The sequence below is a fragment of the Python bivittatus genome, unplaced genomic scaffold, assembly GCF_059951505.1.
Source record: "Python bivittatus isolate LINGU-HERP-01145 unplaced genomic scaffold, Pbiv_v1 ctg000530_np1212, whole genome shotgun sequence".
Classification (NCBI taxonomy): Eukaryota; Metazoa; Chordata; class Lepidosauria; order Squamata; family Pythonidae; genus Python; species Python bivittatus.
This window is the reverse complement of record NW_028277085.1, coordinates 2099599-2115895: the sequence shown is the minus strand read 5'-3', so window position 1 is coordinate 2115895 and position 16297 is coordinate 2099599. Positions and strand designations below refer to the sequence as shown.

At 44.0% G+C, this 16297-nt stretch overlaps 1 protein-coding gene across 2 annotated transcripts in view; it reads left to right on the top strand.

Annotated features, from left to right (window-relative positions):
• The window catches only part of ENTREP2 (endosomal transmembrane epsin interactor 2), a 104678-nt gene that overhangs the window by 46515 nt on the left and 41866 nt on the right, over positions 1–16297 (top strand). The gene's annotated exons all lie outside the window — the stretch shown is intronic.

Here is a 16297-nt window from a genome sequence, read left to right as displayed (position 1 = left end):
GGATCACAGGAAAAGCAAATAGGAATCAGTAGATTATTTCTGAACTGGTTATTATTTTTCTTTCCAAAGGCATGGCTTGAAAACACTCAGGGCTCGATGCTCCTTCTATTTAATAACTACATTTATTTCCTCCTAATTGCTCAAGAAGGTATATGCGCTCGCTCTAATTTTACCCTGATAATAATCACCCGGTGAGGTTAAGTGCAGCTGGGAGCCATAATTGGCTGGTGTATCACCCAATGGGTGGGAGGGATTTAAACCCTGGTCTGGCAGGTCTTGGCTTAACATTTATAGATCCTATTTTCAAGAAGAACCAAGGCTAAGGTTCAGCGTGCCTTACAGCTCTATTTGTTCAACCTTCTTGGGATGTGCAGAGCAATGTTGCAGCATTCAAAGCACCTGACTTGGATATTTGGCTTGCAATTGTACACATCTGGGGCAAGCCACCATGACATCATGTGTGCCAGGACATCCTTTATGCAGTGACATCTGTCACACCCCTCCACCCCTGTGGACACCTCTGCTCACATTTCCTGCAGCCTTCCGTTCCACATCTCTTTTTCCCGAGCCTTGCAGAAGTGAAAACTCTGATTTTGAGAAGCAGCGTGTGACAACAATAAGTTAAATGAGCAGGCATGACGTCACCATTCTATGGGATGAAAAAGAGACATTCCTCTTTAATTTCTGCTCCTTTGGTCCTGCTGAGATTTAAAGCATTGCCACAGAAGTCACCCCAGCCATAAATGTATAGTGTGGGCCAGAAAAGTGATTTCTGCTGATAACACCAGCCACTCCGTTTTAGTATTAATCTTGCATGTGGCATGTTTTATTCATGCCAAAGCCATCATTACGATTTGGGTGGTGAGAGAACAGCTTATTTTCTCATTGAGCTCTGGCACCATTGCCTTCTATCTAGCTCTTGGGCGGAATTGAACAGAGGTGGACTAGCGTGCAGTTAGGGTAGCGTTAGAAAGCATTTCTTCCTTTCATTGGCCTGGACAACGTTTTGCACAGCCGCTCCAAAAGGGTGTGCGAAAGTGTCCCGATCGTATGCCAGACCTAATCCAGCCCTGCTGTGCCTCGTGCAGCCCATGTCGGATCGCGGCGTGAATGCTCACCAGAGATTTGCAACCAGCCTAGGCTCTCCAGTAACTCCTTCCAGACACGCGTGCATTTCTTATACTTTTTGTAAGGTGTATGTTTACGAAGCGAAATGATTTTCAGTCTCTCAGTGAATCCGGGCAGTGTGGGAAGGGGTGTTTGAGAGACACGTTTTCCTTTGTGGTTTTTAGATGTTACATAGTCAGCTGTCGGCTACCCCATCCTGAAAAACATAGGCGCGCAGGCCAGGCGGAGTGATTAGGTTGAAGAATAACCAGTGTTAACTGTTCGGTTTGCTCATGCCTTTGCGTGCACCCACTTTCCCCCTACTTGTGTTGCAAGCAGGGCTTTGCTGAGGATGTTGCATCTCTGCTTTGGGTTGTTATTTGCAGTAGTGGCTCTAATGCTCAGCAATGCTGTAATCTCCCAGGCACAAAGGACCATCTGCGTGTTAATATGTCATTCGCTCCGAGTCCCTTGTACAGTCAGTAGGTAAATTCATGAGCGATAAACCTCTGGTTTCTTTCTTCTCTGCATGTAATGCGTCAACCCTGTAAAATACCTGCGGTGAGCTGTTAGCAGTTCTTATTTCTAAATTTATTTCTTAAATATTTTTGACTTGTTCTTGGGGGCGTGCCCCCCGCCCCGCTTCATTTGGTTTACACCAGAGAACTGAGTGTGCATACTTTGTCGTTCTCCACTGCTGGTCATCAGCAGGATGGTTTAAAAAGGGGGGGTGGGGTCTGATGTTCAGATCAAGAGTGCATTTAGCCTTGATGAGTTGTGAGAGCAAGCGGCAGATGCTCAAATGCTGAATTGATTGCCGGTGACATTCCAAATGCTGCTCATTTTCATGGGTGTGGCTAGTCCTAAAATCTCCATAATCAGAGCTTTGGTACTGATTGAGGGGAACAACGGTAAATGAAAAAAAAATGGTCACCCTATCCAAGTATGGCCTATCCAGGGAAGTCTAAAAGTTCCCTGCCAGAGACACTGGAGACCAATGGGGTTCTGCTGGGTCCCCTGGAGAAACAGTGTGACCCAATATAAGGGAATGTCATAAAAATCTCAGTGAGTTTCGCTCCTAAATTTGTAGAGGACAAGGAGAGCGGGGGCTGCCACCGTTCAGTTCTACTGTTGTGAACTTTGGGGGACCTATCTTGTTTTGAGCTAGGATTAAAATCCAGGTTTAGATCCAGGTTAAGATGTATCTTCCCTCTACGCATCCGTTCTGTTTGCTCCAGATCTTGTTTCAGCTTCTAAACTGAATTAAACTCTTATCATTTCTTTTTCCCTGACGTCAAAACAAGTTGATAAGAAGGGAAATGTAGGTATTCAACAAGAGAAGGTTTTTCAGCGTGTGTGTCTGCCGTAATCCGTTTCTGATGCCATTATAAAATGTCAGTGTTATAAATGAAAGAGCTTCTCTTTGACAGTGCACCAAAGTGTTTGGAAGAGGGGGAAAAATGCCCCAAAGAAAAACATCTGCACTTTAGGATTGAATCTCTTGGCAAGTTCCCCTGTTCACCATCATTTTTTAATTATTCTAACTTCACTTTGCAGGCATTTACTTCTCTTATCCAGACTATGCAAAATACCAGCGTAGGTCTTCTGTGTTTTGACACTGAACGTGTTTGTTCTGTTTGGGGGTCAAATCAATAATATGGCAGCAGGCAAAACTGTTTTCTTGAGGACCATATTTTGCTTTTCTGTTCTGATCATGTAGTTTCATGTATTAACATTGGGATATTTCAACCAAACCCTGTGAAGTATGATTCTTTATAGAAATCAGCGATAGCAGGGTAGTATTGGAGATACAGAAAACTCTTTTTCAGCGGGAAGAGAGGGTGTTTTTCACACCTGTGTCTCTCTTTATATAGAGAGATTATTTTTAATACATCAAATCAGCTTTAGACTTGTTTTCGTTGGGCAACGAGAGCAGGGTAGTGCATGATTTCAATTGCATTTAGTAAAGTAGCGAATAAATAAGCATTGGGTTGAAAGCATCACGGATGTCTGTGGAAATTAATTTTGCTGGTTCGCATCAGATTGAGGGTATCTAGGAAAAGCACCAACGCGTGCACCAGCGAAAGACACGTTGAGGAGTGGGCGGAGCTTGATTGCACCAACACAGCCGCCTCCTTGACCTTTGTTACCGTACCCTGTGGTGTCAAGGCTCCGCCCACTTCTTAATGTGCGTTTTGGATGGTGCATTCATTGGCTAGGCTCCTTGTGGTTGAAAAACATTATTCTTAACTCCAGAGGACTTTTGAGAAATTCTGACCCGTGGCCTTCGTAGGCAAATAACTGGATTTGCTGAATCCTGAACTAATGACGAAGTCTAGAGAGGACGTTACTTGGAGGGAAGGTATATAGTCCTGGATAATTAAACGCAGCCTTAATCTCTTTGCTGTGACCGCTTTTCTGATTTTGCCCACCCTGGTCTCTTCGAAGCTATTCCTCATCTGAAGGTCTGATTTTAATCCATATGCGGTGCTGTCTGCCTTGGAGTGGAGATCTCCCTCAGGGCCATTTTTCCATCCTTAATGCTGCTTGCAAATTACTTTTTTCCCTAAACGAATTACTAACACGTACAGCTGTTCCACTGAGTTTAGGTGGTGTTAATAAGCATTTCATTTGGTTTTGCAATTATCATTTATGATGTATGGTGCTCTATTAAAAAAACACACACACACACAGAACTTCATGCGGAGGGCTTACGTTTGTTTTAAATCTGGCAGGAATATTTGCACAACATCCTGTTTGCTTGTTTTGCATTTGTTATTCAGATTGACAAGAACCGGAGGTAAAGGAGAGGGCGGATAGCAAAGGGATGAGCGGATGAGCGTAAAGTTGTTATTTGTGGAAGGAATCTTATAATCCATCAAGATCTCAGGTCACTGTAAAATCAGGAAGAGGTTTCGAAAGATGAGCTCTGCAGTACAGTAATTAGCATTATTTCAGCAATATTCATGGCTTTACCCCAGAGCATCCTGAGAACTGTAATTGGATGGGAAACAAGCATTCTGATGGGCCCCGCTCATTTGGATGAGTTTACTCAACCATGATTAAGCAAGCCATGGTTTAGCACAGGGTGTGAACCTGGTCCTTGTCACCTATAGAGTTAAGTTGAATGGCAGGGTTTCTCAGGACAGAGATGTCAGTTAGGTCAACAATCAGCCACTGCCCGTCTTCAAGGCCAAGCAGTATGGGGCAAAAAGTCTGTGGGAAGGGTGGAAGAAGGAAGGGCCAGAACTGAATTCCAAAGGGTGTAAAGAGGGAGTTGTGCCTTCACGCTGTTGGAGGGCAATCAAATGTTTTAATGGATTCCTCCTGCTGTTCACAACAGTCTTACCTAGGTGTGCCGGGTTGTGTGTGGGAGCCTTAAGCCAAAGATGGTCCTAGAGCCTGGTCAAGCCAGGCTAAGTTGAGGGCCCGGCGAATCCTGTTGAGATCTTGCCAATGAGCCTGACCTTGTCTGCCTTCTCCAATTCTTAGAATGTGGATGGGTAAGACTGATTCCTGGGCAACCCTGTGCAAAATGGCGCTGGTTGGTATGGGATAATAGTGTGAGTTGCATTCTCCTTGTGGCTAAGATTTGCTGATGTGTGAGGAAGGGGAGAAGTATGTTCCTCTGCACAAGAGAAGTCTTGAAAATGAGAGCTTCAGATTGGGTCTCCTAAGGCCTTGGACAGGTGGAGTTTGGGGCATTTTGAGCTCTTTTGCTTCATTCCAGGATATCAGATGGATCCAAGGGTGTGTTGGCCTTCTAGATTCATCTCCAGATGACAAGAAGCTACATTGGTTTCTACTCTGCCACCTCTTGGGGATGTAAAATGCCAGTGAGGTCTCTCTTGCTCCATTTCATTTCTTCTCTACAGTGATGCTTCTCTGTCTCAGATCTGTGCGTGTGTGCCATTCTGTGTATGCCACTTGGCTTTCAGTTATACTGGTGTGCATGGAGTTAGTTCTTCTTCTTGCTATTATGCAAAATGCCGTCCCAGAGGGACCCCTGATTTTTAGGGCTGGCTTATCTCAGTGTGCAAGGGACACGGATTTATTTATTTATCTGGAATGTTTCTAGGCTGTCTCTAAGAGCAGGAAATCCTCAAGGCACACCACACAACAATACAGCTGTAATAATACAGTTGACTGCAGTAGAAAAGGGGCCTGTAAAAGTGGAGTGCGTCCATGCATGGATCCTGAGATACTGCCTGCTAAAGTATGTTCAGCTGAATTAAAATAATAACCCAATCTCTGAGCTGGTTAGGGCTGGGCTTGCTATATGACATCATTTGTATGTGTAAATTCCATATACTGACATAAGTTCCATCAAACTACTGATTAGACCACGTTCTTAAACAGAAGTTGATAAGGCTGATGACAAGGGAGGTTTAATTTCCATTTTCCCCCTTCCAGCCTACAGCAGGGGAAACCTTAAGCCATCCTAAGGCAACAATTCAAGACCTCCCCTTGAATGTGTGGTAGCTGTTCTAGAATCCAACTTTTGGCTATTGTGGGCTATTCATCTTTGTTTTAAATCTGGACAGGTCTGGGGTTTGGTCCTTCTGGATGGTTGACCCCATCCAGAAGCTCCTCTTACGTTCTGTGTTTAACTATCTGTTCTTTCCCCAGGTGATGGGGTGGGACATTGTCCCTTTTTCATTCTACTGGATTTTTTTTTCCTGAGCTGTAGGGAGTAAAAGTTGAAGTCCTCTTTCCTCCTTTTTGTCCCTCCCCAAACCATCTGCCAGGCAGCTACTCTGGTTGTCTCCACCCAGTTTTTTCTAGGAAGCAGAGGTCAAAAGGACTGCTGGAGAGTTAAAATATTCTCTTCCTGAGCAAGCAGGTTGCAGTTATCCTTCAACTAGCCATGATGCTGCTGCATCAGGTCACCATGGTAACCTTGAGCAGGCACACAGCACAATGCAAAAGATATAGCCACCTGGCCTCCTTGCAGTGAGCTGATCCAAAAGGCATCATGGTATCTCGTTACGTTTGCTTCTCTTGAGGCTTCATCAGCAAGTCCCTTGTCCTCAGGACTCTTCTGAAAATGTTCCTGCTAGTTCATTGCTCTTGCTTTGGCCTGCCTGGGTTTGGGCAGGGTCACCCCATACTCACATGTCCAAAACCTGAAATAGTTCTCACTGTCAGGAAATTCCTCCTTATTTCCAGGTTGGATCTCCCTCTGACGAGCTTCCACCCATTGCTTCTTGTCCTACTCTCAGGTTCTATTTATTTATTAAATTTATATGCTGTCCATCTCCCCCAGAGGGTGACTGATTCTCTGTGGAGAATCAATCAATACCCTCTTCCCTGGGGCAGCCCTTCAAGTATGGGAAGACAGCTATCATGTCTCCCCTCAGTCTTCTCTTCATTAAGCTAAACATGCCTAGTTCCTTTAGATGTTCTTCATAGGATTTAGCCTCCTCCAGACCCCTTATCATCTTGTTGCTCTTCTCTGCACTCTTTCTAGGGCCTCAACATCTTTTCTGTACGGTGATGACCAGAATTGGATGCAGAATTCCAAATGTGGCTTCACCAGTGCAGTGTAGAGCGGGACTATCACTTCCTTTGATCTTGATCTTACTGTCTGGGTTTCAAACCCTCTACCCAGAACTGAACTGTAAGGGAAAGCAGACAAATATATACCATTCTGATAAATGACTTTTGTCAAAAAATTTAAGAGCCTATCCCCAATAGCTTCCATAAGAAAATCAAAATGGTGACCTGAGTGTTGTGGTGTCATCACACAAATGCTGCCATTACGCAGTTATCTTCTAACATCTGACACAAGTATCTGGGTTACGGTGTTTGCACAATGTCATTAGACATGTCATAATTTATTTATTTGATCTTTCTATTGGCCACTTCAGATGCCAAAGTAACTTATTTATTTGTCTCCTTAGGGTTCCTCACTGGAAGAGCCCTGGATTAGTATCTGGCAATCTTAGTTAAAGGGTCAAAATTTGGAGAACCTCTGAAGGTCAGTGGAGGCCAGTGGAGGGCAGGCGTGTTCACAGTTATGGTAAAAAGAGGTCAAGATGGGGACACACCTAAAAATCAGTCAGAGCTTTGATTGTATGATGGTAGCCACTGTCTGGATTTTTTTGACCATACCTTGTGGACATCCCTCGCCATGAACTAAATTCAAGTGCATAAGTTGTAGCCACCAGGAAACTACATTGAAAAAGCAGAAAGACACATGCATCTATTTGTTCAAAGTCAATTCTGGCAACCCATGACACTTCTCTGTTAAAACCAACAACTAGGGATAAAAATGTCACTTTAATTTGAGAGAGCTGATATTCATAAGAGATGTGATAATTCAAGCTCTGTTTTTCCAAGCTATCTTTTCTATCTATCATCTCAGATTATATTTCTCTGTTTCTTTCCCTTTGAGAAAAGGAACATCTGTGTTCCTGAAAGTAGCCTGTGGATGATATGTTTTAATAGTAGCTGTGTTTTCTTGCTCTGCCTGAAGTTTGAAGATGGAGGTTGTTGGATGAAAGTCACATCTCTGCAGAACGCTGGGATGGTAGAAACAAGGGGACCACCTTCTGACTGGTCTCTGCTTACTCTGATGGGTGCCAGGTATCTGCTGACCTCCAAAAGCAGCTTCCCATTTAATGGAAGATCAATGCCTCAGCAGAAGAATCTTAGTAAGTAGAGAACCTTGGTTCCTCATATCTCTGGTTTAAAAAGGGATGGATTGATTATGTATTTATTTATTTGGTTTATATGGCCTCCCACTCACCAAACGACTCTTGGAAAGTTGGGTGGTCCTAAGAAGCCATCAGATGTAAGGATGGGGAAGCTGTTATGTGCCACACTTCCACATCTCCGCACCTGCAGCAGGTATCTTGTACATGTGTACTTTTTGTGCAAATGCCAGCGTGCACGCTGTTCAGTGTTCAGCTCCTCCAATCATGTAGCTAATAATGGCTGTCTTGGAAGTGGCAGAACCAGCCATTGGCAACAACCTGGTCTTTGTAAAACATGCACGGGAGAGATAGGTAATATTTTTTAGGCTTGTGTTTGATTTTCTTCCACGTTGGTACAAATGGGTAACGTTTTACCATATCTTCCCTTTCAGTGCAGTATTTAAAAGCGCTTCTGCCTGAACATGAAGGAGTAAGAGGGGAGGGAAGCTAAACCGCTGAAACGGTTAATGCAAAATGGACTTCTCCCTTCTTCACTTTTGTACAATTCTTCTTCTTCTAAAAAATCCTGATTGGCAGTTTGTATCATTCATGCCACGCAATCCGCTTTCTGCGTTTGATAGAGTGAGTGCCTTTGTTCCGTATTTATGCCATGGCACATTCAAACACACCCCTCTCTCTGCTCCTAAAACTGCTGCGTTCTTTAAGGTTGTCTTCAGCTCACCACCTCAGGTCTAAACTAAGGACATGGAAGGGTCTTCTGAATGGGGTCCTTAACAATAACCAAGCAGTGGCATCGATAGCAGGGTTCTGGCTTTAAAAATCAGGGCCTTCAACGTCATTAGGAACACAAATGCATTTTTCTGTTGTGAGACCATTTTGATGGACAGTACGGTAAGATTCAGAGTTAGCAGAGTAACTATAAAATGATTTGGGTGTGTTGACATAGAGACCAAAGCTGATTGCACAAGGACCTGTTTGCTCAAATGTAGACATCATCAAACTATGTTAAAGGTAAAAGTTGAATCTCCTAGAAATGGTTGCCATGATTTGTTTCTGAGATTTTTTTCAGGAGGACTCTTTTCCCATCCAAAAAAAACGAGGAGTGACTTTCCCGGTCTTCTGAGTCCAGATGTTAGCACTTGCTGAGAGCAAACTGTGGTTAGGAGGGTTTAACTGTACTTCAACATGGTATCTGGGCTGTCAAACTGTGCTTTGCAATCATTCTAGAAAGTACAAACAGAAGTTGGGGCTTGAAATTTGATCTGAACAGATGGAAAAGAAGCTTAGCCAAATAAAGATCATGGGAGCTACAACTTTTGAAGGATCTGTCTGACTTCTGTTAAACGTCACTGTTGTCACTGATGGTCCTCGCCTGTTTTTCTCTTGATATAATGAAACCACCTGATGAGGCGAAAGTTGCTGCTTTTCATCCAGCATCTTGTTTCCAATTGTGGCCAACCAGATCTTTCTGGGAATTTTGTAAGAAGAACCTTGTTCCTTTCTTGCAGTGCTGTTGACACATGACATCATTATAAATAAATAACTACTGTTGTTATTACTTGGTCATGAATTGGTGCCAGTCTACTTTGAGTGTGACAGATGGCTGGAATACAGGATATTTTTTTAAAGAGAAACAAATTAGTGTTTTGTTCTGGGAGGTATTACATACTACCCAAGACCAGTGATGGAAAATATGATGCACGTAGTTGTCCTAGCATGACTCTCAAGAGGGTTAGGCTTGTGTAATCCCACAAGGAGCAAGAAGGCTGCTTTTCTCCAGGAAATGTGCAGAATTGGAAGGTGAAATCAAGATTGTCCTTAGTTAACACAGATGATATCATGTCTATGCAACTCTTGGCATCCAGTCTAGTGATGTGTGTTGGGGAGGGGAACTAATTAAGCAAATGCTTGAGTAATGCTTTGTTTGATAATTGACTTTTTCAAAGACTTTGGGAATACCTATGCAAATTGTCATAGAAAGGCCAGTTCTGGACTCAAGATACTGACGGAAATAGAAATGTAAAATCGATGGAAATTAAAAGAACACCTCCTTGACACTTCCTTGCAGTCCAGACAGGATTTTATCTACAATCAAATGACAGCATCTCTTACTGGGCTTCATTTCTGTAAAGCTTACAATATCCTGCTTTTTAAAGATCATTTGTTGAGAGCTAAAAATCTTGTTTTCAATGTACTTCACTGTGGGTGCCAGCCATGACAGAAGGGACAATTTTAAATAATGATTTTTTTCTTAAAAGTCTGCATTTTTTACGATGGAGGAGACAAGTTAGAGGCATTACATTTGGGGAGCAGTACCCCTTTTGATTTTTCTTAGCATTTAGCAGAATTAAACCCATGCAGTTTCTTTCCCATGAGTTGTGACTCCACCGTCCAGAAGTCCCAGCCATGCTAGCTGAGAATTCTGGGGGCTGTAGTCCTAACACCTCTGGAGGGCCGCAGATGAGGATGGTTAAATTAGAGGATCTGACTTAGATGGGAGAAGACCAGATTTATAACTGCTCTCTGCCCTAACACTGCTGCTCGGTTGACTTAATTATTCTCTATCAGCTTAATCCACCTCGTGGGGCTGCTGCAAAGATAATGTAAGCGGGGAGGGCAGAAGGAGGAATGTGTTCTCTCTAAGCTCCTTGGAGGAGAGTCAAGATCAACATCTAGTAAATAACTGAAAAGGCAGTAAGAGCAACACAGATACAATTAGGTCTGTCTTCTGCCAAACCTGCTGAGTTTATAAGTCATAAAAGTCTTTCTGAAAAATAGCAACAACCTGGTGAAGATGTCTGGCTGATTCCCACAGCCCCCACTTCTGCAGCTTTTCCCACCTCTTTAGAGCAAATGCCTGGTCCTTGGCCATCATCAAACATAGTCAAGGAAAACAACTCGCCATCAAGATGCTTGCTTCTTGCCCCTTGTACAATCTGCTTGGAAGAAAAGTTGCCTCGATCTGAAGTTCCATTCTGTGAAAAATCATACGTCAAGGGGACAGAGTATCATCATCATCATCGTCATTATCATCACCACCACCACCACCATCTCCTCTACCATAAGAATACAAAAGACTCCAGAAAGAAGACAGTTGTTTCCTTCATGCATCTGGAACACAAGACTAAGTAGACAGTGAATGGGAATGAAAGAAATTCTCAAGATTGGGAAATTAGGAGAGAAGAGCTGCGGAGTGAGAGCATCTCTTGACTCCCTTACAGGGTATTTTTAAGAGTTCTTATTCTTATGTTTTATTGTTGTTGCATTTGGATGTCGAAGCAGAGAGAAGAGGAACGAGGCCGCTTTTGAACACTGGGTGGTGGAAGAAAGAGAAAGAGATCCAAGGGAGGGGTATCTGCAGGATAGGGTCAAAAAGTCAAGATGGCAGCTGCAATGGTATGATTGAAGCTCTTTTTTTTTTTATGCGCGTCGCACTTCTGCAGAAACCCCTCAACGTTTCTGAGAAAGTTTCCACAAAGCAGAGTGAATATGCTGCAAAGTCAATCAGTGTTTCATCCCTGGAGTTGAGATCATTTGTAGCTCTAAAAAATCCAGGCACTCAGACCTTGGCTTTTGATTGTATTCAGAGCTGCGTGTCCTTTTTGAAGGCAAGGCCTTGGAAGCAAAACCTCAAATGCACAGCTCAGGGGTTAGCAGCTACTTATAGTATGTGAAGTAGATACCTCTTTCCTGCTGCTTAATTCTGAATGGAATTAGGACCATCCCTCGTTTTGCAGGACATACGTAGACTTCCTGCCTGCAACCATTTTCAGAATCTAGAGCATTTCTCAACCTTGGCAACTTGAAGATGTGTGGACTTCAATGCCCAGAATTCCCCAGCCAGCCAGCTGGCTGGCTGGGGAATTCTGGGCATTGAAGTCCACACATCTTCAAGTTGCCAAGGTTGAGAAACACTGCTCTAGAGCAAAGGAATGCTTTTCTTATCACTTACTATCTGATTTTTAAACTAGGGGTTCCTCAACTTTCTGCCATCACACCTCCCTTTAGTGTAATCTTAACGTACTCACCTCCGCTAAAAAATCCAAACACCAAAATGAACACAGATGAACAATGAAAACAATTCAATGAAACTTTGGGAAAGGTGGGTTTATTGTAACAATGTCCAACTAGAAGGTTCTTCACACCTCCCCGGACTCTGTCTACACCTCCCCAAAGGAGACACACCTCGCCATTGGGAAACCCTGCTTTAAAGCCACTGAAAATATCCAAGGCTTCAATCTGGAACTTTGTGCTAATAAAGATATGTCCTTCTCCTATGTGGAAACTTTTCCTTGCATTACACTGTTGGTTTTCTTTGAGCTGCTCTTCAGATGTGCCCCACCTGGTTCACTCCAGATGTGCATGGTTGCAACCCCCATTCTACCCAAACAGTCATGCAAGACATGTATGAGCAGAGGTGAGACACCGATTTGTGATGGTGTAGGAACTTTATTCCCCAAAACACTTCTTTGCCTAGATCGGATTGGAAAACTGTTTCAGATTGTATGTTTTCTCCTCCACTGATCTGTTTTTTAATTATTTTAAAGAGATTAGAAAACCCCTTGTCTTGGCCGTCAGGGTTGGAGGGCGAAGACTTCCCATTTTGAGACAGGTCTAATTAAGGGTCTCATCTGAAACAACAGCTATTTACAAGTGGCTGGACTCTCCTGATTGTATGCAATTTAAAGTAATTAAATTTCCTGGGAATGGAGTTAGAACAAATGGCCCTCCTAGGAAAATAAGAAGAGGGGTGTGTGTAAGAGAGAGTCGTTTGCTCTGAAAATGTGTGCAATGTTGATGTCCTAACTGTGGATCCTTTTCCACAGTTGTGAAAATGTCCCTCTCCGATGCTTCTCTCTGTGTGAGAAGACCTTGAACGTTTCTAGAGCAATCACCATCTGTCTCAAGAGAATGTAGTTACTATTGCTTGACTAATTAGAAGTTATATTTTGGGAGAGGGGAGGCTTCAAAAATGATTGTTCCTCCCTCCTCCCCTCTTCTCATGATGCTGTTCTTGGGAGGAGCCAAGAGCTCTGGACTCGGGTTCCTGTCCTCGTCAGGGCTCCATCTGAGAGAAACAGAGATACTTTGAACCACCCCTCCGCCTCTTGTTTCATGCATGTCTACCACTGCTGCAGAGACCTCATTGACCCAGAGCAGGATATCTGTAGGCGTCCCATTGCTGGAGAAGAGACTCAGTGTGGGAGGGAGCAGCACTGATGGCTGAGAAGGAAAGGAGGTGGACGGCAGGGACAGGGAAGGAAACCCACAGCCTCTGGAAAGGAACACCATCTTCTGAAATGTTGGACCCAAAACAGGGTTCTTAGCCCGGAGATGACTGCCAATAACTTCGCCGGACACGAGAAACTCTTTAGAGCAAAATTCCTTTATTGGTGCGCAGCAGTAAAGGGGAAACCTCTATGAAAAGAGGCTCCCCGAACACGAAGGGATCAGGGTTTTTATACATGTTGCTTCAAGGAGATAGAACATTTCGAGATTACTGGTGGTTCAAGAAGTTCTTCATCACCTTAACTGGGATTTCCCTTTGATCTCTTCTGTGCAGTGGACCCCTCCCCGTATCTTTTGTCTTCTCAAGAGATGTCAACTGCAGGTGAATGCAGTTAATAGGTTAGCAAGGTTAGATGCAGGCTAACCTAGAAGGGTCAGCTATGGGTGAATACATCCTTGCTGTCCTGCAAGAGTCACAGGCACAATACTTTTTCATTCCACGCTCCTCAGAAACATCAGTCCAGATGTTTCTTTTGTTCAGACACAGACACAGTTGTTTTCTTTCTGGGAAGACTGGTGCCTCTCCCCTACAGCCAGAGAGCAAAGGAAGGAAGAGAAGAGCAGGAGGGCAAAACCCTCTTTCTTCTTCCACGTTGGGAAGAGGGTAGAGATTTCAAGTTGCTTTGTGGCCCTAATATGGACGTGCGCAGGTGTGGCTCTCTCTCAGAATGAAATGCAGCCTTTTGCAAGGCTACCAGTGTGGTTTGCACGGAAATGAAAGAAAAAGGACTGAACGGCTTAATGGGAAAAGAGCAGGAGTTTACTAAAATTTATAACCACCCGGTTCCCAAGGCTCAATATAATGAAAATGGTAGGAATTTGCTCAGCGGCTCTGCCACACTCTTTTGTTCAAGAGTTATTTTATAAATAAATGTGCCAGTGTTCCTTTTGGTTAACCCCACCAAAATTGCATCCGAAGAAGAGTTTGAAAACGTGGCACTGAAATATGAAATTCACCGGCTCGCGTGAGGAATAGGCTTTCAGAAAAACACAAGGGCTGCCTTTTTGTGTGGCTGGGCCAGTCCTGGCGTTGATGTTTTCCCTTTCTCTACCTGCATGCATTCTCACAAAAGCAATCGCTAAAAATACCTGCAGGCGCCATTTTGCCTGGGAGACAGAGCTAGCTGTACAGGTGCCTGGAATGAAATAGCTGCTGCTCTCTGGAAGAAATTTCCCTGCTGCTGCAGATGATCAAATGTCTCAGGGAGCCCAGTGTGAGCGTCTTGGTTCATTTAGGGAGTGGGCTGCCTTTTTCCAAGCCGTTTATGGAGCCAGCCCATTGATTATGGCTTGCTGCGCGGGAGATGATGATTGCTCTGCTGCAGAGAGTCCTGGGTGGGTTTTAATTCCAGCCCTCTCCTGGATAGCTTTGGGGGGGGGGGTTTCCTGTTAATGGGAAGCGGGGAAGGAGGAGAAGGGAATGATCCAGAATCTGCTCTGCTCTGAACTGTTAAACCACAACTTTGCACCAGATCTTGGCTCATCTCGAAGGCTGAAAGGCATAGATAGCTTGCAGCAAGGCTCCTTCTGAATCAAGAAACGTGATCCTCCTAGTTCATTGTGGCTTTTGCCCAGCAGCATTAAGGTTCTAGTCCTTACGTTTAAGTCTGTCCACCTGAGTGCTCAAGATTATTTATTTTCACCCCTTCTGTTCTCCCCAGACTGAGCCACAGTCAGCCTGTTCCCTTCAGCTCCTCTGTGTCCCTGCTTTCAATTCGTTCGTGCCATTGTTTTAAGTTCTGTCCGGTGAATTTCAATCACTGAGCATGAAAGAAATGTCAGGAATGGAAAAGCACACTCCTTTTCTTTCCTCTGCTGGGGGTAGGGGAGTCAAAAAAGTCAAGATGAAGGCTTCAGTTGTGCCGGCCATCTTGAGTTTTCTAACCCCCTCAGATGCCCGCCTTCCTTCCTTCCTTCCTTCCTTCCTTCCTTCCTTCCTTCCTTCCTTCCTTCCTTCCTTCCTTCCTTCCTTCCTTCCCTCCCTCCCTCCCTCCCTCCCTCCCTTCCTTCCTCCTCCTCCTCCTTTAGAAAAAAAGCAAATATTTTGTGTGACTGTAACAATTACAGTAAATGAAACTAATCTTAAAGCCATGGCCTTCCCCTCTGGCTGTGGTACAGATGTGCTTCATGTAGAAGAGTGGCGATACTGCATTGCTTCAGTAGTTACTTAACCAAGAGAAATAATCTTTCCACACAGACATGTCTTTGCTGACATGTCGCATAGCTCAGTGGTTGCCCATCCTGTGATGGGTCTTCCCAACAGAGCAAGTCCACCGAGGCACAAACCAACTTCAGGTTGGGTGTTCTTGAAGGAGCAGCTGGGCAAACAATTGACGAGAACAGACGGAAGGAGATAGAGAATTGGGTCAGTGATAGGAATCTGAGCAGGAGAGGGGCTCTCTCGGTTCCATAAAAGCCAGGTCTTCTAAGCCTGTGAGAAATTCAAAGAAAGTCCCTCTGGATGTTTTGTAAGTAAGGGGCTGATGAACCAACGCATTCCCAATTATTCTTTTGTGTTTCTTTATTTTGTTTTTACCATGTGTTTTCAACCCTTTTGTATGCTGCCCCAAGTCACTGATGATTAGGCGGGTTGATACGTTGAACAAAATAAATGAATAAATAAAACCCTTCACTTAAGCAATGAAACGTCCTCGCAGAAAGAAAGCTAATTGGTGATCAAGGATGCAGAAAGGGGTACTGTATTGAGAAGATGGTTTCATTTGACCTTGCGCGGGAGGCTTCCGCACAATCGAAAGACGGCAAATGTTTAATTGCACACCAAGACAGCAGCTAACAGACCGGCTGCCTGGCTCTCTGTCCTGAAGGATTTTTGTGCAATGCCCAGAGATCGAGAGCAGGAGCGCATAACAATCTCAAGCCAGAGTCGAAATAATAAGGGAAATACAGTGAGCCAAGGGAATGTTAAACAGTTACGGGGCTGACACTGCTGTTGTCTGGGTCATTTAGGAACTGGCGAAGCGTGAGACAAAGTTATTTAGAAGAAAAAAGGAGCTGCAAGGTTTCAGGAGAAAAAAAATAGCTGTATTTAGCCAGAAGAAATGGGATTTTCCATGCTCCGTCATGTGCTTCTTCACTATTATTTACTAAGGTGGGACTTGCTTCTCATGGCCCACTGATGTTCCTATTTAACTCAGATTATCTAATGTTTATTTTGGAGGTTGCTGCTCCTCTCTTTGTTTCTCCATCTTACATGTTTCCAGTGAGGGGGATTATCGCCACAG